The sequence below is a fragment of the Melanotaenia boesemani genome, chromosome 18 (genome assembly GCF_017639745.1).
Source record: "Melanotaenia boesemani isolate fMelBoe1 chromosome 18, fMelBoe1.pri, whole genome shotgun sequence".
Lineage (NCBI taxonomy): Eukaryota > Metazoa > Chordata > Actinopteri > Atheriniformes > Melanotaeniidae > Melanotaenia > Melanotaenia boesemani.
The window spans coordinates 17446110-17473678 of record NC_055699.1 but is presented as its reverse complement, the minus strand read 5'-3'; the positions used below and the strand labels follow the sequence as shown (position 1 = coordinate 17473678).

Genomic DNA, 27569 nt, shown 5'->3' with positions numbered 1-27569 from the left:
TTGATTTTTGTTAAAAGTTGGTTTAAGGTAAGAGTTGGATCAGGCGGTTGATGTGGATCTCATGGAAAAATTGATGACTCAACACTTAAAATGACACATCTATCATTACGAAAGTGGATTTGGAAACTTTTGATTTTTCCTGTGCCATTGTCTCTCGTGAAGTTTAAATGGTAGTATAATCACAACACACATCTTAAAGATGGAACATTGTATTTTAGAGTCTACTACCAACCTAAATTTTATCACTTACCACCTGAAGATGTCGCTCCATGTTCTCCTATCAAATCAATGCCACGCGTGCGCATACATGTGCGCGAGTGAGGGCGAGAGCGAGACAGAGGGCTGCTGTCTGCCTCCTCTCCGGTGCCTCCGTGTCGCTGCAGTGCTTCGCTGCCCTTCTTTCTTTCTTTCTTTCTTTTTTTCTTTCTTAATTTCTCGCTTTCGTACCACGCGCCTGTTCTCTTCTTTCTTACCCGCGTCCTCAACATAATTTTCCTCCTTTTCTTGGATGCTTAAGCCTCGCAGCATCTCCAGCTACAGCATCCTGACAAATGGTCGTTCAGTCCGCAGCAACTCTGGACACAGGACGCAGCAAGAAGGCGCACCGCTCCGTTTTGATCTGACCTGAGCCCACTGCGGATTGACTTGAGAAAGGGGCGGAAGGAAGAGAAACAAGGAGAAGCCCGACAGTGGCCAGGATCTCGTTTCGGTAAGCCATTGCCTTGTTCTCCCAGCTGTAGTCTTAATATTATCGGGCAGAGGGAAAGAAGGTGTCAGTTTCTCAAACGCCTGTACTGTCAGCCCGTTTTGCAGCTTGGAGATGTGCAGGAAATCTAAGCAAGACTTTTAGATTATCCATGAAGGATGCTTTTGAGAAACTGCTAGTTAGAATGTAATGCACTCCTCTTTGGTAAAAAGATTGTTAAAGAAATGTTGAATTTGCTCAGATTTTTCAGTAGGCGAAACTGGATATTTGGCTCCAGATGACAGCTGACCTAAATCAACCCTTGGTTGTGCGTAAAAGTGCTCCAAAGGTGAAAAAGACACCTTCTAAACAGAAGGTTTAGTGTATGCTTGCACCTCTTTGTCAGATAACTGAAGTTGTCAAACAATCTCATTCAAAATTAAAAGTTGCTAGAGTTGTTACATTGTTTAGATTATATTCTGACATAAAATATGATTTTGATGTGCATAATGCTGCACACGGGGTGTTACAGTTAAATATTTTCCATGTAGTTCTCATTTGCTGTCCACAAGGTTTCACTGAAAGGTAATTTGTCTGTAAGTCTAAGTCCATCAGGAGGTGGACAAAAGTGTTCCGTTCCCACAGCCGTACTTGTGCTTTGATCAGTAGACACTTCCAGAAGGGGGAGTTGAGCGGTGGCAGTTCGTCAAGGGCACACAATATATCCAGAAGATGATGTGAAGGAGGGGAGGGGGGAGCTTGGCTGCTGTTAGGTGTGCTGTGGGTACATGTTCAGTCTGCTGCATGTCAGCACCCGGGCAGGTGGATGATGGACAGCTGGGGCAGTGATGTACAAGTGATGTACAAACTATGTTGCTGAAGTGCATGCTCTACTGTGTACCACACCAGACCTGTTTGTCTTTTGGCTCACGTTGCTTTGACACCAGAAAACTTGAAAATTGCAGATACGGCAGGTTCCTCCTCTCTGCCAGGTAAGCAGCTGTGCAATCACATGTAATTCTCCTCAAACTGACCTCTGGTGGAGGAATATGAGGGCAGATTTTTTTTTCTCTCACTGACAACAGCTGCTCAATCTGTTTCAACTTGCATGTTATCCACTTTTCCAGTACTTGAAAAGATGACAGCATACCACTCTTTTTACCCCTCTTCAAGAACTTCAGTAATTTTTTTTTCCTTTGTTGAAAGGATAAAGAGTATTACAAAGGACCTATCAATGTGGGAACTGTTGCAACAATTCTTGTGCAATCACCCTACTTTACTCACACACACACCCACCATCTTCTCTCTAAAATTTCCTAAAGATTAGCTTCTTTTATGTCCAGTGAACATCTCCAGTGGGCATGAAAAGCCTCGTCCTTCATCACGGACACAGATTAAGCTAATTCACACAGCAGCACAGGCCTAATGCCTAATCACTATGCTGTGCTGGCAGAACAGAGCAACCTTTATACTGTGGAAGCTGAGAGAGGGAGAGAGCAAAGGGGTGGAAAGCTAGCCGCCAGTGCCTATTGATTGGACGGAGGGGATACTGGCAGGCGTCCACAGGATGGAGTGCTGACGACAGTCCAACAAGCTACTGCGATGAGTTGGCCCAACCTTACACAGCGAGCAATGCTGATGTGAGGAGAAGACATTGAATTATTGTTTCTCTCCTTGTGGCAAGCAAAGTCAGAAGGGATTTAAAAATGCTGTAACCATTCTGAATAGATATTTTTAATCATCAGAAAGGGAAAGTTGTGTTTAGTGTTCATTGATGGTGTAACATATTGCATACTGTATTGTGACTTGTGAGCTTTTGTCAGTCAGAACAACTGATTGACAACAATTTTTAACACATGAAAATAGTAACATTTTGTAGGATGTTAGGGTATTTGGCCTTGACATTGCACACTATAGAGTTTGATATCAGTAATGAAAATCAAGTTTATAATCTCATCTATCTTAAACTATCTTAAAGCCAAGATCTTTTTCAGAAGAAGGTTTTATAATTTATGTGACATGATGGGCAGCTGGTCCTGCACTATTAGAAGAGAGAACACCTGCCAGTGACTCGTTGCCAGGTCCAGGACCTTTGTTCTTCTCTAAAACCTAACTTTTGACATTTTTATTTAATGAGACAAGACCAAATAGTATCCTCTTCAGTGTCAAAATGTACTTTTATTATTTTAACATTTATGTTACATTCGTTTTAACAAGACATTTTTACATATTATTTGATTCGCAAATGTTTCTGCAGTTAAATATTGTAATGAGATAAAAAATTGAAAAAGATTTCTTTGTAAGAAGCATGAAGCCTGAGAGCAAATATGGTTCCTCGTGGAGGTTTGACAGAAAAGATATAATATATATATATATATATATATATATATATATATATATATATATATATATATATATATATATATACATAATGCATATATTGCTAAATTTAAGAAAACTAAAGCTTTCTTTTTTTAAAAAAAAGCTGGATAATTATCAATCTGTTCCTTGTTCGTGTTTTCTTTCAAGGGCTCACTTTATGTGATGCCTGTTGGCTTCAGGCGACTCTCTGACACTTGCAGGCTTCATTGATTGCATATTCATGGGAATAGGCTTGGTGCTAATTGGCAGCCACAATGTGCCTATCAATCTAATAACTTGATGCTTATGTTAGTGCAGGATGCTTATGAGCCCTCTTAATCGACAGTTTTACAATGCTACCATTAGAGCAGAAATGCTTCAACATCACATACAAGTTCCGCATCATTAAACGTAATATCACTCTTTTTCTCCTCAAGGGAGTTGTGTTGTGCCCTTAACATGTTCTGGATATTATTCTTTGTGTTTTAGTTTGCCCCTGTGGGTCAGTCATGAAGTAGCCTAATTGTCTATTCTGCATCATCATTACTTAGAGGTGTAATGAAATACATTAGCCGCTTACCCCGGCAGGACCGTATTGACCTCTGACTGTGATGCTGCAGCATTGAGTAGTTTGGTGAGTCCACTCAAACTTTTTCGAGATAATTGTGGAATAGCAACAAAGTAATTTGTACAACAACAACAACAACATACAACATGCAGACAAAATTCAGAATCTCTTAATTTATACTTACTTTTTTGTATTACAGTAAAATTGCTTTAAAGATTAATGAAACTTTTTTTTTTTATATAATAAACCAAATTATATTTATTAACATAAGACTTTAGGAACAGTGGATTAGTGTGTTTATGATAATCAGCTTTATGCTTGTTTTTGTTATAAAACTATTTAGTTAATTGTAATTCCAATGTTTGATTTCCACAGTTCCACATGGTAGGATCTGTAGATGTAGATTTATAGCAACATGTTTAAAAAGAAAACACATGCCATAATAATAAATTTGATCAACTTGTCAATCACATGGCCATAAACAGAGTAAGAAGAGCTACAGCATATTCTAATAGGGTAGGATACAGAAACTATTAATGACATTTGAAGCTTTATGATAATCTGTTTCTTTATAATTCTAGGATTACTACTGACTTGTGCAATTTTACATTTAACATAATCTACATGTTGTTTCTCTGGTAATTTATAATCAATCACAACTCTGAGAAGCTGTTTTATAAATTCTCTCAGTTTCTGACTTTTATTAGTATTATTACATTAATCATACAAGTTTTGTCAGTATTTTAAGGATTTCTTCATATCAAGCTTCATTTTCAGGACTTCAAGCTCTTTCTCAACAACATTCAAACATAATTTAACTTCTCTCTTTTTTTTTTTTTTTTTTTTTTTTTTAGATCAAGCTAAATACACTCCCTGCAAAAAAACCCCAAACAAAACAAAACAAAACAAAGCAAACAAACAAACAAACAAACAAACAAAAAACAAAAAACTTAAAAAAGGTTTCAAGCCAGTGTTGCATTCATTTTTCACCAAAATCTCGTGTTGATGAAGGGAAAGTCCAACTGCTGCGGAAAACCTTCTCCAGCACAACCCAAAGATTCTCAAATGGGTTCAGGCCTGGACTCTGTGGTGGCCAATCCATGAATGAAAATGATGTCTCACGCTCCCTGAACCACAATCTGACCCTAATGAATCCCAGCATTGTCATCTTGGAATATTGGCCATGCCATTAGAGAAGAAAAAAAGCCATTGATGGAATAACCTGCTCGTTCAGCATATTCAGGTATCAGCTGACCTCATTCTTTGGGCACATAATGTTGCTGAACCTAGACCTGACCAACTGCAGCAACCCCAGATCATAGACTGCCCCCACAGGCTTGTACAGTAAGTAGCACTAAATATGATGGCTGCATCACTTCATCTTCCTCTCTTCTTACCCTGATGCACCCATCACTCTGGAACAGGTTAAGTCTGGACTTGTTGAACCACATGGCCTTTCATTGTTCCAGAGTCCAATCTTAATGCATCCTAGCAAGTTGAAGCTTTTTCTCCAGTTAGCCTCACTGATTAGTAGTTTTCTTATGGCTACACAGCTGTTCAGTCCCTTCAGTTCCCTTCAAATTTTAAGTGTGGAAATGCTCTTACTTTTAATATTAAAAATAGCCGAGTTCTGATTTCAGATTACGATCATTCAGGATTTTTTTCCGAAGACATTTCTTCCTCAAATAATGCGTTTGACGGTTCTTAACCCAATTTTAAGAGTTTCTGCATCTCCTTAGATGTTTTCTCTGCTTGATGCCAATAATTTTGACCCTTAAACAGACCAACATCTTTTCCATGACCACAGCATAGAAATAAGCTACTCATACAAGGTAATGCACAGGGTTAAATAACTTGTTGCCAGCTGAAAGATAATCTCTCACACACTAATTATCCAACAAGAGGCTTGTACCTATTTTCTTAGCTAAATTTAGGTGGCAACTTGTTTGGCCAGGCAGTGCAAATTTGTATATCTGCAAGAATTTGCAACATTATAAATATGACTGAAAGAAAATGATTAGGTCTGACCCAATCACTCATCCCTGAGGTTCTCCACATATGATTTTTCTAAAAACTGAAACTGAACTATTCATTCACACACATTATTTTCCTAAAAGTTGTTCTTAACATAGAGTAAACTGCACAGTGACAACTTTCTCAATATATGTTTCTGGTCTATAGTGTCAAAAGGTTTTCAGTAATTTCAAGCACAGCATGTCAATGAATATAACATTTATCTAATTAAATATAAAGATAGTTTTTTACACATTATATATCTATTTAATTTTAAAAAGATCTTGTTTGACAAACATCCTAAATTTAAAATTTTCATGTTTCAAGATTCTTTTTGTGAAGCACCACTCTGGAGATGCAGTGAAGAACTAAATTACAATGCAATGAATAATATATAAAAACAAAAACATGAAAACATCAGCAACCAAAACCTGTGGCAGTTGAAACAGATTGAGAAGAAATAAAAAAGGAGCCTAATAAAAATATCAATAACATGACCTAAAATATCAACAAAAACATAAAATAGAAAAAAATAATATGTTTTACCTGGGAAATATTTATTTTTCACTGTTCAGATGTCTATTCACAGTGGAACAGAAGCTCTGACCTGCTCCTCAGGCTGCGCTATCGTTCGCCTCAGGGCAGCAGAGAGAACAGGCTGATGTTGGAGTGAGATGGGTTAGAATGACTGTAATCCATTTCCAGAAATAACAGCATGGTAACTTGTTACTCAATATTGTATAAGTAACGTGTCATTGACTGTCACAACTACTAAATAAATTAAGATGTAACATTTTGATCATAATGTCTACTTATTATGTTAATCAGATTTGGGAACATTTCCTTGCATGATAATATTGATTTGCATTGACTTTTAATAAAACTGAAGTTGCTATCCATCATTCAGGTTGAGTTGTAGCCCATTAGACAAGTTAGTCCCTGTTAAGACTGCTGGTAGCTGTGCACCTTGTGGTACAATTATGAGGGGTATCTAAGGCTTTTTTTCTTTTTTACATGAAATGGCCTCGAGTTGGGCAAAAAAAAAACTCCTCACAGCTCCAAGGATGTCATCTCATCACCAATCCTTTCATGTCTTTGGAAGGAACAGCATTTGCACAATTAACTTTTGCAAGCTTTTTTTTGCTGGTACAACACCAACCCTCTTTTCATCCTTGCCTGACCCCACTGATGTGTCTTCAGCGTCTGCTGATCTTCCTATAAAAGCCAGAAGATGTGGATCTATTTGCCATTAAAAGGTGAATGAAGTGCACATTTTCTGTACATTGGACCTTGCAGTGGCCCAATTTACCCTATTTAAACCTGCAAATGACCACTTTCATATGGCTCCACAATGTATTAAAGAGTTTGATAAAGACTAGTAAAGTGGAAAGCAGAGTTCGCCAACTCTTGGAAATTCTTCAAACTTTGTAAAACAGGTGTTAAACCTAATTTATCCCTCAGTTATCTATTAGGTATTTTCAAAAAAGCTGAGTCAAGCTCAGGCACTTTGCCCACTTGGGTTTTGTTGAGCATTTAATCTTCCTATCAGTAATGTATCATACTTTTTTTGCAGTGTAGAAGAAAATGAAAAGGAGTTGTCCAGCGTTAACAATGCTTTGAATTTATGTCTCGATCTTCACTGATGCCACGTAGTAAAAATATATAGCCTTTAGTACTGGTCGGTGGTAAAAAGTAAAACCACTCAATTGCTTTGTGCTGCATTTTGTAGTGATTAACGAGAGTGGGACTTTGAGGAGCGCGGCAGCAAAAAGACAGAGAGAGATGGAGGAGGTAGTAATGTGTCGGAATGAGTCCAACAACGCAGCAATATGTGCTCTGGAGAGAGAGACAGATACAGAGAGGGGGCTGTGTGGATGCCTACTGGTGTCTCTGCTGCCGACTCTCCTCCCATCTTCTAATGAGCTTGCTGCAGATGGGACTCCCTCTGTCAGCCCACTGCCGTCCTCCTCCTCCCTCCACGCCATTATCCACCCTCCATCCCCCTCACTTTTTAGGATGATAAGACAAAGAGAGAGGCAAATAGATGAAACGAATAAATGAAAGAGGCAATGCAGGGTAAAAGGAATAAGTGATGTGACAAAAAGCTTGGGGGAGCTGTAGGTTGCAGGTGAGTGCAGGTGATTCTCAAGAAGGTGTGAACTGTTAAAAAGATGTAGGAAGTGGAGTATAAAGCTGAAGTCGGACTGAGGAGAGTGCAGTGAGAATGAAAACTTGCAGAAAGGTTATTTACCATGTGTTTAGTGCACTACTGTAAGATGTGTGTGTTAGTGGTTGCCTAACCATGGCATCATGGCATCTTGTTTGTTCCTGCCACACTGCGCTTGCAAATCCGAATTAATAATTGGCTCAGCTAGCCACGTCTGCCAGAGTTAATTGAGCATCAAAGAGAAGCCGTAGGTGGAGTGCTGATCGCCTTGATTTCCCTGGGCAAATATGTTGTCTAGAGTCAGTCTGTGCACATACGACTGGTATGGAAGCGTGTTCATTTTTATAGTGTGCACGTGCAGGATTGTGACCTTTAAAATTTGTATGGAGGCTTGTAATCAGATTTGAAATGTGTCCCTATAGTTAGGGGTTGCATGCATAGATATGTGTGTGTGTGGCTTCATCTGATACATGGTTTTGCATTGAGTTCTTTGACATTTTATTTATCGGATTGTCTTCGGGACTTCCTCACTGCTGTCTGTTCATTTCTGCTGCTGATAACTAACTAACATTTACATTAACGGGTCCAATTTGGTACCAAACGGGTTGGTACACATTTTTATTGCATTTCCACAGGCAAAAACTGGGAAAGGTACCAGAATATCTGACCAAAACCATCCCATTTTTTTGGGGCCCTTCTGTTGGGGTCCCAGTCTTACCAATCTGGCTCTAAACAGTGGCTGATCGAGTCATCACTTCTTGTGCGACTCGGCACTAAGAACATAGCGGCAACAGCGCCTTGTTTAAATATATGGTTATTTTTCTTTGTTTAAAGTCACAAAACAAGAGGAAAGAACGCAAACAGCTGGATGTTTGCCATTCTCTTCCTTTGTGTATGTCGCATTCTTCATTATAATTCAAGGAAGGTGTTGCGCTGCTATACCACCACGCTACACTGCCTACTGGGTAAAGGTACAGTTGGCTGTGGAAATGCAAATGAGATCAGGATTTACCAAACCCAAACTGCACCAAACCATCTTGTACCAACCTGGACCTGCTGGTGGAAACAGGGCTTAAAACACTAAATCATGCTTCTCTTTCTGTATGAATATACACCCTGATCCTTTTGGTGGAATCTGTGAGGAAGTAATTAGAGATGTTTCTCATTATGACCAGTTGGGCCAACTTTTACAGATGATAAAAAATGGTTGTCAGCAACTACTGCAGCTGTAAGGCCCATATGTGTTGCCCAAATAGAGAAAATACTAGCGCTGAAGCAAAAATGAGTGAGAGAAATGAAATAATTAGCATAATGACATGTTACATGGCAAGAAGAAAGGGTCGTCTATTGTTTGCTTCATCTATAGTCTCAGCAGCAGCAGGGTAGTATTATCTCTCTAACTGGTCAAGTGGATAATGATATGTTTGATGAGATATGAGCACCTGTGCCTGAATGTAAGCAAGTGTGTGGGTGAGAATAAATGTGTTTGTTTTTATGTCGGTTCTTTAAACTCACACTTCATTGCCTTCTACGTCTAAATGAGGACAGAAAATGTTGAAATTTAATCCAGCCAATATCATCCAGTTTGTGGAGACTCAGCCAGCCTGCAGAAAAACACAACACCACCCAACAACATGATGCTGCCAGCTCAGAACACAAAGCTTTAATTCCTGTCGAAGATTCCTTATTTGTTTGTTTTATTTATTTATTGTTGGATGATTTTTCTTTTGGAGTGACAAGGCATCAAAGGCTGACTGAATTACACTTGACATTAAAAGCACATCCTTAGTAATCTGCATATAGCATGTAAGATTAGTAAGATTTTCTTAAAGGAAAGGAAATTTCTCTTATTATGAACCTAAATTCTTGGTTCAAAACTCAGTTTGGATGCCTGTTTACCCAACATGGTCTTAAAATTCTTTATATTAATGCTCCAGCAGTGAAAGTATATATTTCTATTTTGAGAAGTAATTAAAAATGGTTTCTAAAAATTTGCGTATAATATTTGTTCAAAGTTGGGTTAGCGTCTGTATTGTATTTACCTTGTGACCTGCAGGCAGAGTCTTACTCAAACCACCAGATGGAGGAGTTTTTTTAATTGTACACAAGAACCAATGGAAATGGCAGCAAAGCTACCAAAAAGGAGAAGCTGTATCTCGTGAAATATACTGACACCAAGCACCACATATGGAGTTGGCAGCACGTTTTAAAATTATCCAGAAAGTTAACATGATTTTAATGTATAGTGGTGATTAAAACTACTTAATCATTTCATTGAACATTGAAGGTGTTAATGGCCGCTCTGTTTATTTTTACTTGTCCAAACGAGATTACATTAACCTTGAGAGTATTCAGTGGACAACCAGACATTTTTCCTGTGTTGAATATAACAGAGCTAGAGTTGATTTAACGCTTGCATTCTAAAACGGCCAAATACAATCAATTTCCCCAACATTACTATATTATTTATACCAAGATCTTTTATATTATAAGTCTATAATATCTTCAAGAGAATAAAACTCAGATTGTTTCACTCTCTCTCTCACACACACATACACACTTGCAAAAATGGATGTTTTTATCTCAAAAGCTTCAGGCTGACCAAGTGGTGTAAATGCCCTATTAGATTTCTGCACTTAAATCAGCAGACAGTCCATCAGCATCACACACTGATGCTTATCAACTGTGCATTGCTGTGGCTACTTTCATCTGTCACTCAAGCTCCTTCCATCTCCAGATACAGATGTGATGGAAATGATGGGAAAGACAGAGACAGAAAACGATAGAGATCAGACCAATATGGGCTGTGGTGTTTTTTTTTTTTTTTTTTTTTTTGTATGGATTGAGCCCACCTCATTTTATTGCCTTGGTGTGATGGGTTTTTGTGGGTGTGGATTTGTGTCTCCCTCAATCAATAAAAAAGGGAGGTACAGTATGGATCCAGAGAGTCTCATTAGTGGCTTTTTTTGTAATCAGAGGCACAATAAGAAAGCAATCAACATGAAAGAAAGATAAAACAGAGGGTAAGAGATACTTTCTTAAAAAAATAAAAACGGTGAGTGACATTGAGAGTAACTACTTGTGGAACCCAGAGCTCCTGAGGAAGGTGAATGGGGATTTAGCTGTTAAGAGTTTCACTAGTCTGAAAGAAGAGCAGCTAAAAAATATTTAGACCGTGGGGTGTTTTATGAGGTTGTTTATTGATGTGTGTTGACAGTGGAGAGCTGCGCCCGCAGTTGAGCCTCAGCTCTTGCTGTCCATATTATTCGATTTCATTTCACAGTCCCTGAGCTAACAAAGGGATGTTTCCTGTTCTGCTAAACAATTTGCTTGTACTGAGTAAAGCTTGTGTTATTGTATGCCTCATATAGTCTGTCCTGGTATTCAGGATTTGTATTTATTCCCAGCTCCTCCTGGGGTATCTTTTGTTATATACAGTTGCTCGCCTGTCAACAAAATGGTGTCTTTCAACTCAACAGTAAGAGAGCAGGTATTTTCTTTTGGATGAGTACAGATTAGAATATAAGTGAATCTCCCACGGACTACAGAATCACAAAAACATGACCTTATTCAGGAATAATAAGTCATGGCAATAAAAAAAGGTATGTTTTTGTTTTGCCGCTGGTGTTGGTCACTGAATTATATATCACAGAGATCTCAGAATAAGGAATATTTCATGTGATGATCCCTAAATAAGCAAAGGAATACAGAAGGTGCACAGCAGTTCGGTGAAAATCCAGATGCTGAAACCTCTTGTTCTGACATTTTTCTGTTAAAATCGTTCAAAGTCATCTAAATTACAAATCATTCCCTTTGAGTTACTCATGAAATCTATAATTATTCTGCTGTCCCAGTTAAGATATTTTGCAATTTGTCCTAATTTGCCAGTTTTTGTTCTGCAGAAGGAGAGCAATATGTCCTCTCCAAGTGGCACCAAATGCAGCACAATTTAGAGTTGTACATCTGTAAACCAGTGTTTAAATTCAAGATTTAAAAATGGAAAAAAATCTCAAATTAGAGTAGGGTACAAGGGCAAATTAATAATATTATTAAGTAACAAGAAATGATAGAGCTAAAGAAAAAATTAGGTAAATTGAGGGAATCAATTACTAAATAAATGAAAAGAGCTTGACTGCAACACCCCCAGCTGCTTAAAATTATCATAGACAAAGAGAATATGAGAGAGTTTGAGATGATTTGAGCTTTGTGACATGATGCATTATCCTGCAAAAAGTAGCCATCAGAAGATGTCTGTGGTCATAAAGGAAGAGACGGTGGTGGTGTTCAGCACCCCCTCCTGGAACAGTTGATGATAAAAGACAGGATAGATCCATTCATCTATCGTCTCAAACCACCCTACGCATTCTCCTCTGAAATCAACAAGTCATTTCCTTTCAGACAGTTGCTGATCACTGAATATTTTCTCTGTAAACACTAGACATGGCTGTGTATAAAATTCTCATTAGATCATCAATTTTTGAAAGACTAAGACCAGCCCGTCTAGCAACAACAACCATGCCACATTCATAGTCACTTAAATCCCCCTTCTTACCCATTCTGATGCTCATTTTGAGAATCGTGACCCACCCAACAGAAGTTGTCTTGACTATTCTCACATGTTAAAGTGCACTGAGCTGCTGCAATGTGATTGGCTGATTAAAGTTGTGTTGACAATTATTTAACAAGCAATTAAACATTAGGTGCACCTAAAAAAGTGGGCTTTAGCCTTTAGTGAATACTTCCTATACCAGACTGCTCTCAAATTCAACCTGAACTTATTTTTGTACATAAATGAGAAGAGGTTTTCATCAATCACCACAGCAGAAGAATGCCTTTACAATTCATTTGGCATAAAACTGCCAAATAAAAATGCTTGATGTTACGACTTTAAACTCTGTGTTAACCCTGCATGGGTATGCCATGCAGGTTTCGACTATAGCCAGAGTTTAGAGCTGCAAGTGCACTTTAATTTCACTCATCTGTCTTCTGTGGGTTGCATCTCCTTATGTATAATTCATCAAGCAACTCTCTGTTGATATTATCCGCATATAAATTAACTTAGATATTGTGCAGCTCATGAATTTCTAATGACATATGTACACAGCAGTTTCACAGATATGCATCATCTCTGCCATCTCCTGCTTGCAAGAAATGGAGGGAAAACTATTTTGGAATGTTTTCAATCGTCAAATGGTTTAAAAAAAAAAGAAAAGAAAAAGAAATTATTAGAGGCTCGTGGGCTTTCAGTTAAATGTTTGTAATGAAAAGCTAACAAACAGCGCTGAGCATGCCAACTGTGGTTGGAATCTGTGGATGAGTTTGAGATTTGTTGGGTGTCTTGGCAGCAGACTAAGAATAGAAAAGGGCTGCAGGGGCGTGTCTGTGACTTCACTGTTTGATGGTATATACTTGACAGAAAATCCACTGATCCAAAGAAGAATAGATCTGTGGAGAAAGTTAGATCAATTAAAGCTGGCTACTACTGGCTTAAAACTCAAAAAGATGGACCAATTGAAAATATTCAAAACAGTAATTTGGAAATGCATATATAAAACAAAGTAATGGTACATTTTGTTGGCTTGCATTTCATGTCTTATATTTTATTTTGGGACTGTTTAAAATAAACCAAATAAATCTGCTTGTGTGTGTTCTTTGTAAAGCTACAGTCATTTGCAAAGACAAGATACCCCTTGCTGTTGTTTAGGCCAATTAGGCTCAAAATCTGCTGGGCCTGGGCTTGTGCCTGCAATTTAGAGTGAAAGTCACTATCTGTCAAAAAGACCCCTTTGAAAAGGATTGAGAAAAAAGAGCTTGCTGATTTCTGGGGAAAGAAGAAAAAAAAAAATAGTGAGAAACTGCAATACTCACACAGACACCAGACACACACCATTTCTGTCACTCCCATGCCTCTTTTCTCCTTTGTGTTTCTTTTCCTTGTGGCTGCAGATGGATGAGTTGATACACATTCCAAAACCAAGAGGCAAAACAATTGATCATATTTGCAACAAAAATTCATTTTGCAGCCAAGAAATTGTGTGTGTGCACGCACTGTCTTGTGTTCAGACACACCGACTGCAGGAAGGAGGGAGTTAGAAAAGTGTGGAGGTGGAAGAGCTAAGTTAGTAAATCACTGCTGCTGGTTTGATGATGTGATATTAATTTTGATTATTTGACCTGCACTGCAAAGGTTGGATGATGGAGGATGTTTCTTCAGTGGGACTTATGGCGCAGAGAGGTTTTTGTTCTGAAGTGGACTATATATTTCTCTCCATTAGATTGGGGAAAAAATTATATTGATTTTACAGACACTGCAAGCAAAGCTGGGGATTACATTTATTGCAGGAAGTGTATCTAATCTTCACTGTTATTCACTGTAAATGGGGAGCATTGTTTCCAGAAAGATCAACTTTAAAGGGGAGTCCTTTCTACTGTTTAAGATTTTCCATTTTTCTTTGGTTGTGGATCAGAAAAAAACTTCTAAGTTTAGACTTGTTGACTTTTTAGTATTTTGACTACTGGCCATCTAGAAGTTCGGACCTCACCAAAGAACAGTGGGCCTCATTCATCAACCGTTCTTACAAAAAAAAAAAAAAAAGTTTTTAATTCCCACTTATGAGCTTGGAATCACCAAAATCTTTGTATCTTGGGTTTGTTTATATTTATGTTTAAACAAAGTCATCTTTTGGGATTTTTTCTGCTGTTCAGTTCATTAAAATATGATAATAAAACTACAGTAATATTTTTGTCAGATTTTTAAATAACTTTTTTCAAAATTCATTTTAAGATTAATAGCAAGATATTGCAGATTGTGTCCTGATGTTATAATTTCCTTCAGAGGAAAATTAAACTTTTTTTTTTATCCATCTTAATAATTCAAGAACAAGTCATAGTCTAGATGGATTTGATTCTTTTGCTGCTCTAACTTACACAATTAGTGCAATAAAGTGCAGACAAACCAAATTCGCTCCCTGTTGAAGATACAGTAGGCTATGTAATGAAAATCTATTTTATGTATACCACTTTCCCTTTTATCCACAACATCATGAGGATGTGCGTCCTGACGCGTACATGGGATCAGACTGCAGGCCAAGTTCAGGAGTAATTAATTACCTGTTTGTACATAAAGCCATTTTATATGATTTGAAACTCAATCTGTGATTATTTCTAACAACGTTAAGACTTAAAAAATGAGGAAAATCAGGCTTCATTGCACATATTTATTAATTTATTTTTTCATTAATGCTTTTGGCATTATGTTATTATTCCCTGACTGTTTTACCTCTGTCTTTGTTTGCACACGGCCCATGAGTCATGGCCTTTTATTGCCATTTTTTGGGCAGAGGAGAACCAGCTGGGCCATCCTTTCAATCTATGAGAGATTCACCAGTCTAAGAGGAAAGATATGAGCAATTTTGTCATCTACAAGCACGTTTGGGTTTCCTTAAAAAAAAAAATTCTTAAATACATCTTAAGAACAAATTTAGTAAGATTCATGAGATACTGGTGAATAAGACCAAGTGTTTTATGAGCTGTAAAGAATTTGCTGTCCTTACTACACTCATTGATCTTATTTCCTTGGCTAATCTGTCCCTTATTTTTCTTGACCTTTTTTGTCTTTTGCATCATTGACCAAAAATCTGAAGACAGTCTGTAGTTTATGTTATGTTTATGTATTCTGTTAAGGAAAAAAAGTGGAAGACTGATCTCAACCTCCTCTAGATGTGACAAGTGTTTTGAACTGTTGCATTATCAAGGATCACAAGGTCTAATAAAACCACAGGCACAGTTAGGTATCTGACTTTGATCTTTTGGAGGTTCTCAGCCTGCCAGCATAAAAAACCTTAAACTGATGTGACGTGGCAAGGGAGGGTTTTAGCCAGGAGTGGAAGTTTTTAGATCTTGTCAAGCGTTTCAAAGGGTTACATCATTACCATGTCCACCGCCAGGAGAGTATTGCAACAGCCCCTGTTTTAAGAGGAATCGATTTCTTTTTCCTCCATATAGTGTGATTTTTGATGGGTCAGTGAAGGAAAGGTTGTGAAGGAGACATGAGGATGCAATTGCAGTATACTCACACGTACAATGTGACCACACAGAAGTGCATTTTTTTTTCTTTTTAACAGCATGGGATATTCTGTATCATACTGCGCAGTGAATTGAATTTCCATTTTCTCATGGGAAGCCAGGCAGTGTTACTTTTTCTCCCATTAAGGCACATTCACCAAGACAGCAGGAGACCAGAGAGAGAGCAGAAGTTTACACCACCTTCTGCAGGAGAGACCCCCCCCACTGCCCACTTAGCTGACTGGTGTGGGCCGAGCTGATATGGCTCTATGATGTGTCTGCCTCATACACAAAATAATTGTGTATACACATTCTTACACATAAACAAAAAATGAATGTGTCCAGTGTGTTCAGCAGAGAAAACACAGTCCCAGTGTCTTTGTTACGTACCCTACAGGGTAAATTGAGTCCAGTTGTACAGAAACCATGGTAACTATTCCATCAGTACCTTTGGTTACTATGACAGCACTGATATAACAGACTAGGAATGAAATAATATGCTGAGATGGGTCAGTTGAGGAATGGGACTGGATCCCATGAGATGCGCATCAAAGTATAGCAAGAAGAAATAGAGATTCTGCTTGATCAATAATTGACTAATATCACTGTTGAGGGGGTATGCCGTGGCAGTGTCTTGCACTGGTTTAGTAATAAACTCAACAGAACCTGCCATTTTTCACACGGTACAACAAATTATATGAATATTTAATGTTTCCTTTATTTTAGCACATAACATTTATCAGTCTTGTAGATTTCATCGTGCATTTTTTGTTCTAATTTTTTCATATTGATTCTTTTCGTCTATTCATGTGATGAACTCATGTGGGAATACCAACACCAGCAAGATACGTGTAAAGGGAACTGATCAATCACTAAAGTGGGGGTCATTTTGTTATGTCAGGGGGGAACTGCAAATGTGAAATTCTGCATGATTTTAATATCAGCAGCCAGTTGTGCATACTTGTGGGAGAATGAGAGCAGCTCAAGCACATCACGGAGTGACCTGTGATTGCTGAAAATCTCTGAGGCAAGTCTGTGGTCAAAGCAAAATCAATAATGTCATTAAACAGCAGGCTACAAGTGTAAAGAAAGTTAATCAGATGAATTTATCTCTGAGATGCATTGATAGTTACGTGTTGCTTGAATGCTGCACAAGGTTGACAAAAAATCCATTTGCTTCTCGATGTGAGTCGAGCAAATGTATTCATTCAAAGGTTTCGAGCTATACTGGATGTAAAACTAATTTATTAAGCGCCTACAGCCAATCAGAGGCAATCCCAGACCAAGATGGGTGCATCGATATTTATCACAGCATTAATCTAACATTAAGTATATGTAGCACAGTAATATCAACACTTAAGATTTGTTAGATTCTGTCTGGGATTCTGAACTTTTCTCTTTCTTTCATTCTCTCTTTCTTTTCTATCCTCCATTTTTCGGTCATGTTTTTTTCTTTTACCTTATCACACACAATGCATGGTGACTATAGTCGCCATATGCAATAAAAAAAAATCAAGTATATGTAGCAGAGGTTGTGATGACTAAGTGTCAAATTGATCATGCTGTTAAGTTTTGCTAATTACTTTGGCTACATTTTATCAGTTTTTTTTTATTTGGCTGGAAAACAAACCTGGGTGGGCCTTCCCTGGTGGAGCCACATCATTTCAAGGACCTTGATAGATCAGAACCAAGCTATAGGTACCTCACCCAGAAGAAGGAAAAAAATGGCTTCTTTCTGGTGCAAGACCTGGGAGCAAAGCTCACCTAAAAGTGTCCGATGGTTGAGCATTGGTATCTGGAACTTGGTCAGGCTTACTATCAGCTGGGAGAAAAATCAAGGTTGGGTGCACTGTGAACCAGTCAGCTACAGACGCTGGCTCTAATGATGGTGGAAGTAACTGGAGAATCTTTTTTTTTCATATAAAGCCTTTTTTTTTTACTTATTTTTCTTTGTTTAGTTAAAACTTTATGAATGTTATCATATAGTGGATTTTTTTTTTTACAGTGGCTGCACTTGTGTGACTTCACATCCAACAAGACAGCAGTTATAAATTAGCAGCAGTGGCTAAAAGTGAAAGTATTTCTTTAATTTAATGCCTCAGTCTCAAATTGCCAATTATTTGTTAGAATTATTATTGTTTATATTTTCACCAGCCATCTCATTTCCTTTTATATCTCTCAGCAACTCATTAATTCCTGTTTACTTGTAGCTTATTGCCTGTTTCCTCGGCAACCACTGTTCACTAAGTGAGACGCTGTGCTCACCATCTGCAGTATACTGGGTTCATCGCCTGGGAGCATCATGTTTAGTCTGTTTTGATGTTAAAGTCCTGAAACAGTCCTTTTGGCAGTAGCATATAGTAGCGTCTACGTAAAGTGAATTCACCCATCACTCTCAAAAATGCAAGTTCTTTTCTATCCAACTGTCACCTACGCACACACATCTGTACTGCTGATAACAGCACTGGAGAAAAAAGAAAAGAAAGGGAAAGCGAGGATGCAGCAACAATAGAAAAGCATTGATTGGATTTGACACAGCATCTTGGAAAGCCATACTTGAAACAATACTCTTCCACCTTGATGCACTGGATTTCTGAATATTCTGTCCTAACAATGTTTGTGAGTCTAAGTTTGAGTCAGGAATCAGGGAAAATCATGTCTTACCCATGCTCACTTTATTCAGATCAGAGAGCAGGCTTCACGGATGGCTTTCATTTTTCAGGCAGACACATGCACATGCACACAGTTTGTGCGTTTACATGGTTAGACAGAGCAACCAGCTGCCCTAAGGCCTTTTGGCTTGTGAATAGGGACATTGAGCTCCATTGTTTTCTCTGTGATTCAGTTATTACACAGAGATTAACACTGAAACTCTTCTCTGCCACCCAAGGGCTTTGGACCCAGAGAGAGCGCCTGCACTGAATGCCTTTATCTTTCTCACTTTCTCCTTTCTTTCTCTTGTGACCTATCTCCCTCTATTCTCCATCTTTCTGACACATACACACATATATTTACACATGTTGTGCATTTAGTCAGTCATTGCCAGACAAACAGTTGCAATTATGGTCGAATACGGCTCACATACACGTAGAAACACACTGCTCATGCATTAGTTTTGAGGAATGTGTTTAGTGGCTGATAAGGAGGAGAATATGACAACAACATCGGAGCAGAAATGCCAGCACAGCAGCATTTTCTTAAAATAAATACACACACACATACTGGCCACACATACAGTAACAATGCATGCACATTTGCAAACACATTCTCGTCAGTGGTACAGTTGCTAATCACTTGAAAATGTCATGCTTCCTTCATTACTTCTGTGTTGTTTTCTTCCTTTTAAACTTTCTTTTCTGCTGTTGTTTAAATAGCAATAACTGTTTATCTTGAGGCACATAATTTTTGACAGACTTCCTTTTTATGTGCTCTGACATTAATGCAGCGGATTTAGTCTTACAGCCAAAGAGTACAGAGTCACCATAGGCACATTTCGGTCTAAGCCAAAAAAAAAAAAAAAAATATATATATATATATATATATATATATATATATATATATATATATATATATATATATATATATATATATATATATATATATATATACTACAGTTCAAAAGTTTGGGGTCACTTCCCTATTGAATGCCATGGTAAAGTGACCCTAAACCTTTGAACGGTAGTGTATACATATAAAACCTAATAACTGTGGAGGATGCAATTTGTCAGATTTATAGTCAAGGCAAGAATACCAAAAATCTTAATGAAATTAGACAATTTTTTTAACTATTTCTAGGAAACCTAATCATTAGACTGCATACAGGGTGTGGCTTAATAACAAAGCATGACATTTACTTTACATGATAAAATGCAGCAGAACTATTCTATGTAATGAAGGTAATTGTGTCTCAAGACAACAAGGGCAACAGTGTGCCCAAAAAGTAATAACAGGAGAGGGGGAAAGCAATTGAGGGGAATACTGTGGGAGTAACATGGAAGATGAGTGTGAGGTGAGTGAACAGTAGAATGACATCATGCTGATAGGAGTGAGGCAGCAGGGTCCCAGTGGGATCTCCCCGCCTCTAACAGATGTATGGCATCTCAGTGGGATCAAACACAACCAGCAGGCAGACTCACAGCTCAGAGCAGCTGGAAGAGCATGAAAATAACATCCAAGCCTTTTCTTGTGTGTCATCTCTTCACAAGCCCACATCATGGATCAGATGTCAGTTTTTTGTTTATTTCAATTCCATTCATATGAAATTTAGGTTGATTTTCACTTTGTTTTAGTGTATTTTTAAATCTTATTTGACTCAATGAGTCAAAGATTCAAGGAAAAAAATATATCACATGATAAATCTGCACCCTAATAACTATTACAAGTGATAGATCAACGAGTAATTTTGTGTTTAAAGTAATTGAGTTTTTGGTTTTGAAAAAAAAACATATCACTGACAACCTGCCTGCTGTATGCTACTTATTATTATTAATATTATTATTATTATTATAATTATTTTATTTATTTATTTATTTTTTTAATGCTACTTGTTATTAGACTAAGCCACACTGAGACATGCATTTTCTGCCATATTATAATTTCTGGTAGTGATGTGCCCAAGGAAATCCTCATTTGAAACTTTTGTCCACAGGATGTGGTATCAGGGCTCTTTCAGCAATAAAAACAGTTTCATTCATTTAGGAATGCCTAAATGTTTGGGTTAGGCATTCACCTGAGAGGTGTGTGAATGCCTTATGTCAGTTAAAAAGTCTCAGCATATTAGTACCGAGGTGTATGGAAGCACTGCGATCGCATGTTAATTATATGTATACTAAATTTGAAGACTGCAATAGATGGAACGTGTTGATGTCCATGTTCCAGGTCTCACTTATCCAACCCCCAATGGAAGAGTCAGCACAGCCCATAGTGATTTTATACAGTTGCTTTTATAGTGTGGTGAACTCTACAGCCAACAGAGGCCTCTGTTGTGGAAAGGAAAAAATACAGTCTTATATTGTTGTACGCCGTAGTAACACAGTAATGGGGAAAACTGCTACAGTAGATGGAACCCTGTTCCTGAGTCACAGTTGAAGCAACCTTGTCTTTATGATATTTTTTACATATGTTTGGTGCGTTTTTCTTTTCCATCTGAGTTTTTTTTAATCAGTCTTTATTAACATTTTACCGATGATGTAGAAAAGCAGCATCAACATTTCTGATCAAGAGGAAATAGACGTATTTACTTTCTTGCCCAGACTTCCGAACATATGAACTGGACTGAGCCCAGAGAGGTTTTGTATTTTTATTGTCTGTATAACTAACTTAAATATACAGTAAGGCATTTTTTCATGTATAAGAGAGCAGATTGAGGTTAAAACTCATGAGTCGCCATAATAATATTGAGCAGGCTCTTTTATTTTTTTTGTTTGACATTTCTCTTTAGCTCCTTTTTACCTTTCCCTCTCTTTCTCCAAGTTTATCCATTTTTTTACAATAACGAACTGTCATTTTTGATCTGTCTCTCTTTAAATAGCTGCCCTAAAAATAATGAAGGGTATCTAGAGAAGACAGAAGTGAGTGAAGACAGCAGGCGTATTGAGGCTCTTCATTTTTGTGTCACAGTTCCTGTTTGCATCTGAACATTCTCATCCTGTTTACAACAGTGTGGAAAACTGATACAAATAAAAAGTCAGATATAAAATGACCACCCATTTTTCTTTGTAGCTATATCTCAGTTCCTTTTGGGCCTGTCACTGGGGAATGCACTGTTTCATTAGATCACAGGATGACTCAGGTCTGCTGTCTCAGAGATAACACCCAGGTAAATGTTGGTTCTTATCCCCTTTGAATGCCAATCATATGTACACATAAAGGACAGCACATGATGACAACCATGGTCAAGGTTATCCAATGAACCCACCGGACCTCACTTGCTTTCAGTCTGTGTAATATGTTCTTCTCTTTCATACATTTTCTCCCTCTTCCTCTTTGTGCCTCCACTTGTTTAATGATAGGATGTGGCTGTGCTGCTGTTACCATTCCTTCTCTTAGCTTAGTCACACTATCCATCCAGCTGTCAGAGTTACTTTGAATGCTTGCCATCTTTGGCATTAGCAGATTAGTGCTCTAAAAGTCACCAGCTCAAATGATAATTTTGCCGACATGAGTAAGTAATGACTGAAGAACTATGATCGCTGACATTTTTCAAGAATTCTAAGCTCTTTGGGGTGCTAATATGCCCACACAATGCTCAACTAGGAGTTCACATTTGTATACAGGAAAAGGAGAAAAATTGAACAGAAGCTAAAGTAACACTGCATAACTTCCAAACCTTAAAATGGCACAGTGAAATTCATTAGACATATACCTGCTGCCGTCATTGCCCTGCAGTGCCCACCCCCTACATTGTACCAACTTACTGACCAGACAACACAGAGAAGAGACAGGATGCAAGCTGGATTCTGAATAACCTTTTGCTAATGCGCACCTCATGGGAAAATCTGCCAAAGTTTAGTAGTAAAGAGCTTTACAGTATAGCTTGTAATCCAGTGTATATATTATTTTTTCAACATATTTAAGATTAAAACTTAGGCTTACTGTAATACACCATTGACAGTCCTAATTTCTTGAGCACATGGGAGAGAAACACTGGAAACAGAGAGCTGCTCTTTCAGCACCATGGACAGCTCTAGCTTCCATTTAACCCTTAAATGGGCAAGCGCACATATAAAAATAAAAAAAAAAATAATTAACTGCTATTTTCTAATGTTTGTAGGCTTTCTATGTGTTTTTGCAATCCACGTTTTAAAAAGTAAAGAAAAAGGGAATAAAGGAATTAATTATCTGTAGAGTATAAGTTTCAAAACACAGGTATATGGGATAGTGATTATTCCTGTTTTAAACCTCTATCTGGACAACGTTTTGCCAAGGATACAGACATTAAATACCTGTTTATCAATGTTATATGAACAGTATTTGTTTTTTATTTGTTTTTTCTTTAATAATACATAAAATTGTCCTTAAAGAGCAAAATTTTCAAAAACAAATCTCCCAAAATATAGTTGACAAGAAAAATAGAACGGGGTTACCCCATGATCATCATCTTTATCTTCATAGGCCTCCATTTTGGAGATTGAGATAAACGTATCAACGTAATTTTGAATACTGACTTGTGTACCTTTCCTACCCTACTTTAAGACACGGTCATGATTTGAAATGTGGATACTTAAAACACCTCACCCCTACAGTCTGCCAAATGTCTGTATTCCCCAGGATATAGAAACCATAACAAATAGCTTGTGGCTCTTATTAGGGTTGAAGGTTTTATGATTTGAGTTCCTCATTTTAATTACATCAAATGAAAAATTTGAAATTTTTGTTTCTAGCCTTAACTTGGAAACAACCACTGGATAGCACAAATAAATTATTTATAGGATTTTTTTTTTTTAATCTTTGACAACTACAAAGCTAAGCTTTTAAAAAGCTTTCCGCTGCTGCAATACCTGCTATAAGCAGGATACTACGAAGCAACTCCAACAGGGCCGTGATGACTGTGTTCCCTTTAGCTTCTAGCATCATTTATAGGGATTGCTGGCAAGGACAGGGGATAGCGTCACAGCTTGCAAAGTTATACGATCAACATAACAGCATAGAGGAAACATAAACTTTGATGACAATTTTAACTATGGACATCTGAAAATATAATTGCAGAATACCTAAAGCTGTTCCACTACAGGACTAGATGAAACACACATACACACACACAGACACACACACACACACAGACACACACACACACACACACACACACACACACACACACACACACACACACACACACACACACACACACACACACACACAAAACATGATATTCTGTTTTCCTATAAATTTCCCAAAGTCAGTCCATTAAAGGCAGCTACAATGGACTCCACGCTCTTGAAAACTTTTAAAGGTTTGCAAACACTGTGAAATGCAAATTGTTCTTTGCTTCTTTAGAGGAGTGTAAGTCAAGGACAATGCTTGAAGGAACCTTTCTGTAATTGCAAAGAAACAGCAGGAGTCATGATTAGCCTTACCTTAAGCAGCGGCTATCTGTTAAAATTTATCCCTGCCTTTCCTACAACACAAGGTAGAGTATATTTTATACTATTTTATGAATGTGGTGGTATTGTACATCATTCCATACATGAATTTTGTATGCTTCAGGGAATGCAAAGGATATTCTTACCATACAAAATAGATTCATGCTATTTTGTAGTATTCCCTGTTGTGTCTTTACATAAGAGAAAATGGCGGCAATGTAGGACATGTATGAATATGTTTTAGTTTACATATATTGTATTTAAGCCAACGAATGAGTGGACTGGGAATCCAGGATATTGTTATTCTTTTCTTTTCACAGTTGTGGAGGTAATGGAGTGATCTTATTTGTGTTTATAAATGCAGAGGTGAATGTGTCAGTGTTTGAGTGTGTATGTGGGTGCAGATCTTTAAGACTGGCTGAGTGACTAACCAATACTGGAGAAAAATTATACTGAGACACAGTCATTCACAACCACTGACCACCTTCACTGAACCATGTCTTATGGATTACTCACTTACTTAAGTCTAAATAGATAAAAACTATATTGTACCACAGGTTTCACAAATATTAAACCCATTGCTCATTGTTACAAACACAACCCCATCACAAACTTTGACTTATAGCCAAGTCTCCTTAAGATACCAACTTTGTTTGTCTGGATGGTATCAGATGACTTAGTTGCAGCATGTGTGTTGTTGACAGTTTGAAGATTATGCAGAGATTATCAGGTGCACATTGTTCTGACATGGGTGAAGGAGAAAAGGAGGAAGTGTGAGACAAAAGAAAGTATTGAGACTCAGGGATTATGGTGCCTGATTTTCTTCCACCTTCTAGTTTCTTCTTTGTCTTTGTACCTCCCTCTCATCCCTTGTCTCCATGTCTAAATCCTGTTAAACTGTAGTTCTTATCCTCTTGAGCACTTGGCCTCTCCTGCCCATCCATCCATTCATCCATTAGCTACACCCACTTTTCCCTGGAGAGGCCTGTAGGGGGCTGGAGACTATTTCAACTGACATTGGGTGAGAGTCAGGGTACACCCTGAAAAGGTTGCCATCAAATTGGAGGGCTCTCCCGCCCATATACTATTTTATTCATATTGCATATTCTTAATCTTTTTGCCGTGAGGCTTGAATTTCCGTGACTTACTGTGTGTGTCACATCCTGTGTTTCAGAGGTGACGCTGGAATATGTGGCAAGCTGTCTTCCTGCTGACAGCCCCAGCTTTGGGAGGTGACTGTATTATTTCAGACGTGTTAATGATCCACAGAATATAATCATCTGCCAGTCAAGGTGATGAAATCAGCTCATAAGTCCTAGTTTGTTTCCAGGCAGAAGACAGGATTACATTTGCAATTACCAACATTTGTATCATCATTCCATTCTGTTTGCTTGTCTGTGTTTATATATACAGTCCAGCGATCAGTGGATTTGAGTCATTTAAGAGATGAAAACATTTCCAGTAGACTAATAAGACTGCCCTAATTTAAGTTTGACATTTGGAAGTCAAAATATAATGTCTCAGATAATGTTTGCTCAAGTGTGATAAGGCTTGTGGAAGATAATGCATTTTAATATTAGCCTATAAAATCTGGTTGCATTTGTGATAAATGCTTTATGGCAATCTGCTTAAGTAAAAACACCTTTAAGAGTCACCTTGGAAGTTGAGCAGCTTTTTTTTCTTAATAGGCTTAAATAATGCCATTCCCTACATGTAAAGATGATGTAGGGATTTTCTGCTGCTGTGTCAAATGTCACTAAAACACCGTGCCTATGCATAGACATAACTAACTGTATAGAACAGTTTCTATCAGGAAAAAAAAAAAAAGTTAGAATTATTTCTGCTTCTCTTCACCATTTTTTTCTTTCTCTTGGCTCAGGGTTCTCTGACTTTGTATGCAGATGGTTTTTCCTGCCTTCAAATCCCAACACCCAATCTAGGTCAACCATTGCACTGCTTCCCAGCTGCCTGACTGAACTGTGTGCATGTGTGTGTACATGTACACCACTCCAGGCTAAAATAAACAACAAAAATTCAAAAGATGTTCAAGTATTTTTCTTCTCTAAGGAGAATCAATGCCATATTTATTTGTCTCTATAGAATACTTTTAAATAATTGGTGTGCTTTTCGTTATACAGCTATGTATATCATAGACATGCTAAAGTAGCAATAGCTTTGAGTATTGATTGAAATAATCAATATTGCTGTCTATGTTGACTGCTTGCTGTGGGGCTTTTCAAAGCAAGCAAAACAGGCCTAAGGCATCAGATCGCAGTTGTCTGTGACCAGCCTCCTGAATCATTGAGGCTGATAGAAGCATGAACCACACCCACCTCAGTCTCACTCTGTGCTCTAATATTTCCTCTTATGGGTTTCTTTGCATTTTCAAGAATCTTCTCTTTCAAGAATAAGTTTCAAATGGCACATTTAAGAGAAATACATGTGGTAGTTCACACTTTAATTCCTCCTTGCCCATATTATAAGGACTGGATTTCTTGAACATAGAGGCAAATAACAAACCAAATATATGCAGTGGTTTAAAATGGATTTTAAATTACAGGCTGACATAGAGGAGATTTTTTGTTTGTTTTTCTGACATCTAAAAATAAGGCTGGATCTAAAGACTCTGCAATTTACTTTTGCAAATTTTACTCTTGAAACGAGTGTTTCACAACACAAATGGTAGCAACAGGAAAATAGAAGAAAAATACATACATGTATACAGTATAGTATATGGACATTTATAGCTATGCACAAAAATCACATGTGCTTTTACATGAATGTGAATTTCAATACTAAATTATTAGCAACAATGTCAAACAATAAAAAAATACTTTATCATGATCGAACATTTTAAAATGACATGTAAGCAATAAAATGGATAATAGCTTAAACAAAAGAAAATGATAGATACTTTCATAGCTTTTAAGGGACCAACAATATAGACATTTTTTGTATTGACCAGGGGCCAAATGCATAAAACTGTGCATAGCAAAACAAACTAGAGGTGGCGTCTGTGGCGCAAAACGGAAATGCGGCGCGGTTCAACTTTCAGATTTATAAAAGCCTTCGCACGCACGACCTATGCCTGTTTCCGTTTATAAATCAGAATCAACTCTAAAGCGGACGCACATGAGGGAACGCCTTCCCATGCCCACATGGTGGTTATAAATGGTCAGGTGGACACCTATGATACATATTTATCACATCATTTCCATGATGGCTTGGGAGGGAAAAAGAGTGAAGATGCAGAATTTTTTGGGGTGCAAGACAGAGATCCTGATGGACCACGTTGACAAATTTGGGCATTATGTGTGTCAGAAAGTCAGAACAGTGGCAGTAGGTGGCAGATGCTGTCATCAACATGTCAGAAGGGAAGACACGGTATCAGAACACGCAGTTGGATATCTCAGTCGGTAGAGCATCCATCTGCCATGCAGGAGATCGAAGTTTGATTCCCCCAGGGGTGAACAGTAACACCTTCCACTTGGGGCCTTAGGCAAGACACTATAGCCCACATTAAATCATTTTAGAGAAAAGCCTCTGCTAAATTACAGTGATGATGCTGGTAATGTAGTCTTTTGCTTTAATGCATAAAATAAGTTAGAGACTAGACTAAGCTAGAGACTT

The 27569-nt window shown here is 37.8% G+C and overlaps 1 long non-coding RNA gene across 1 annotated transcript in view; it reads left to right on the top strand.

Moving 5' to 3' along the window:
• Positions 1-306: 306 nt before the first annotated feature.
• The window catches only part of LOC121629037, a 59946-nt gene continuing 32683 nt past the window's right edge, over positions 307-27569 (top strand). Inside the window, exon 1 of the long non-coding RNA XR_006008321.1 lies at positions 307-709. This is a non-coding gene — a long non-coding RNA (uncharacterized LOC121629037). The remainder of the gene's footprint in view (positions 710-27569) is intronic.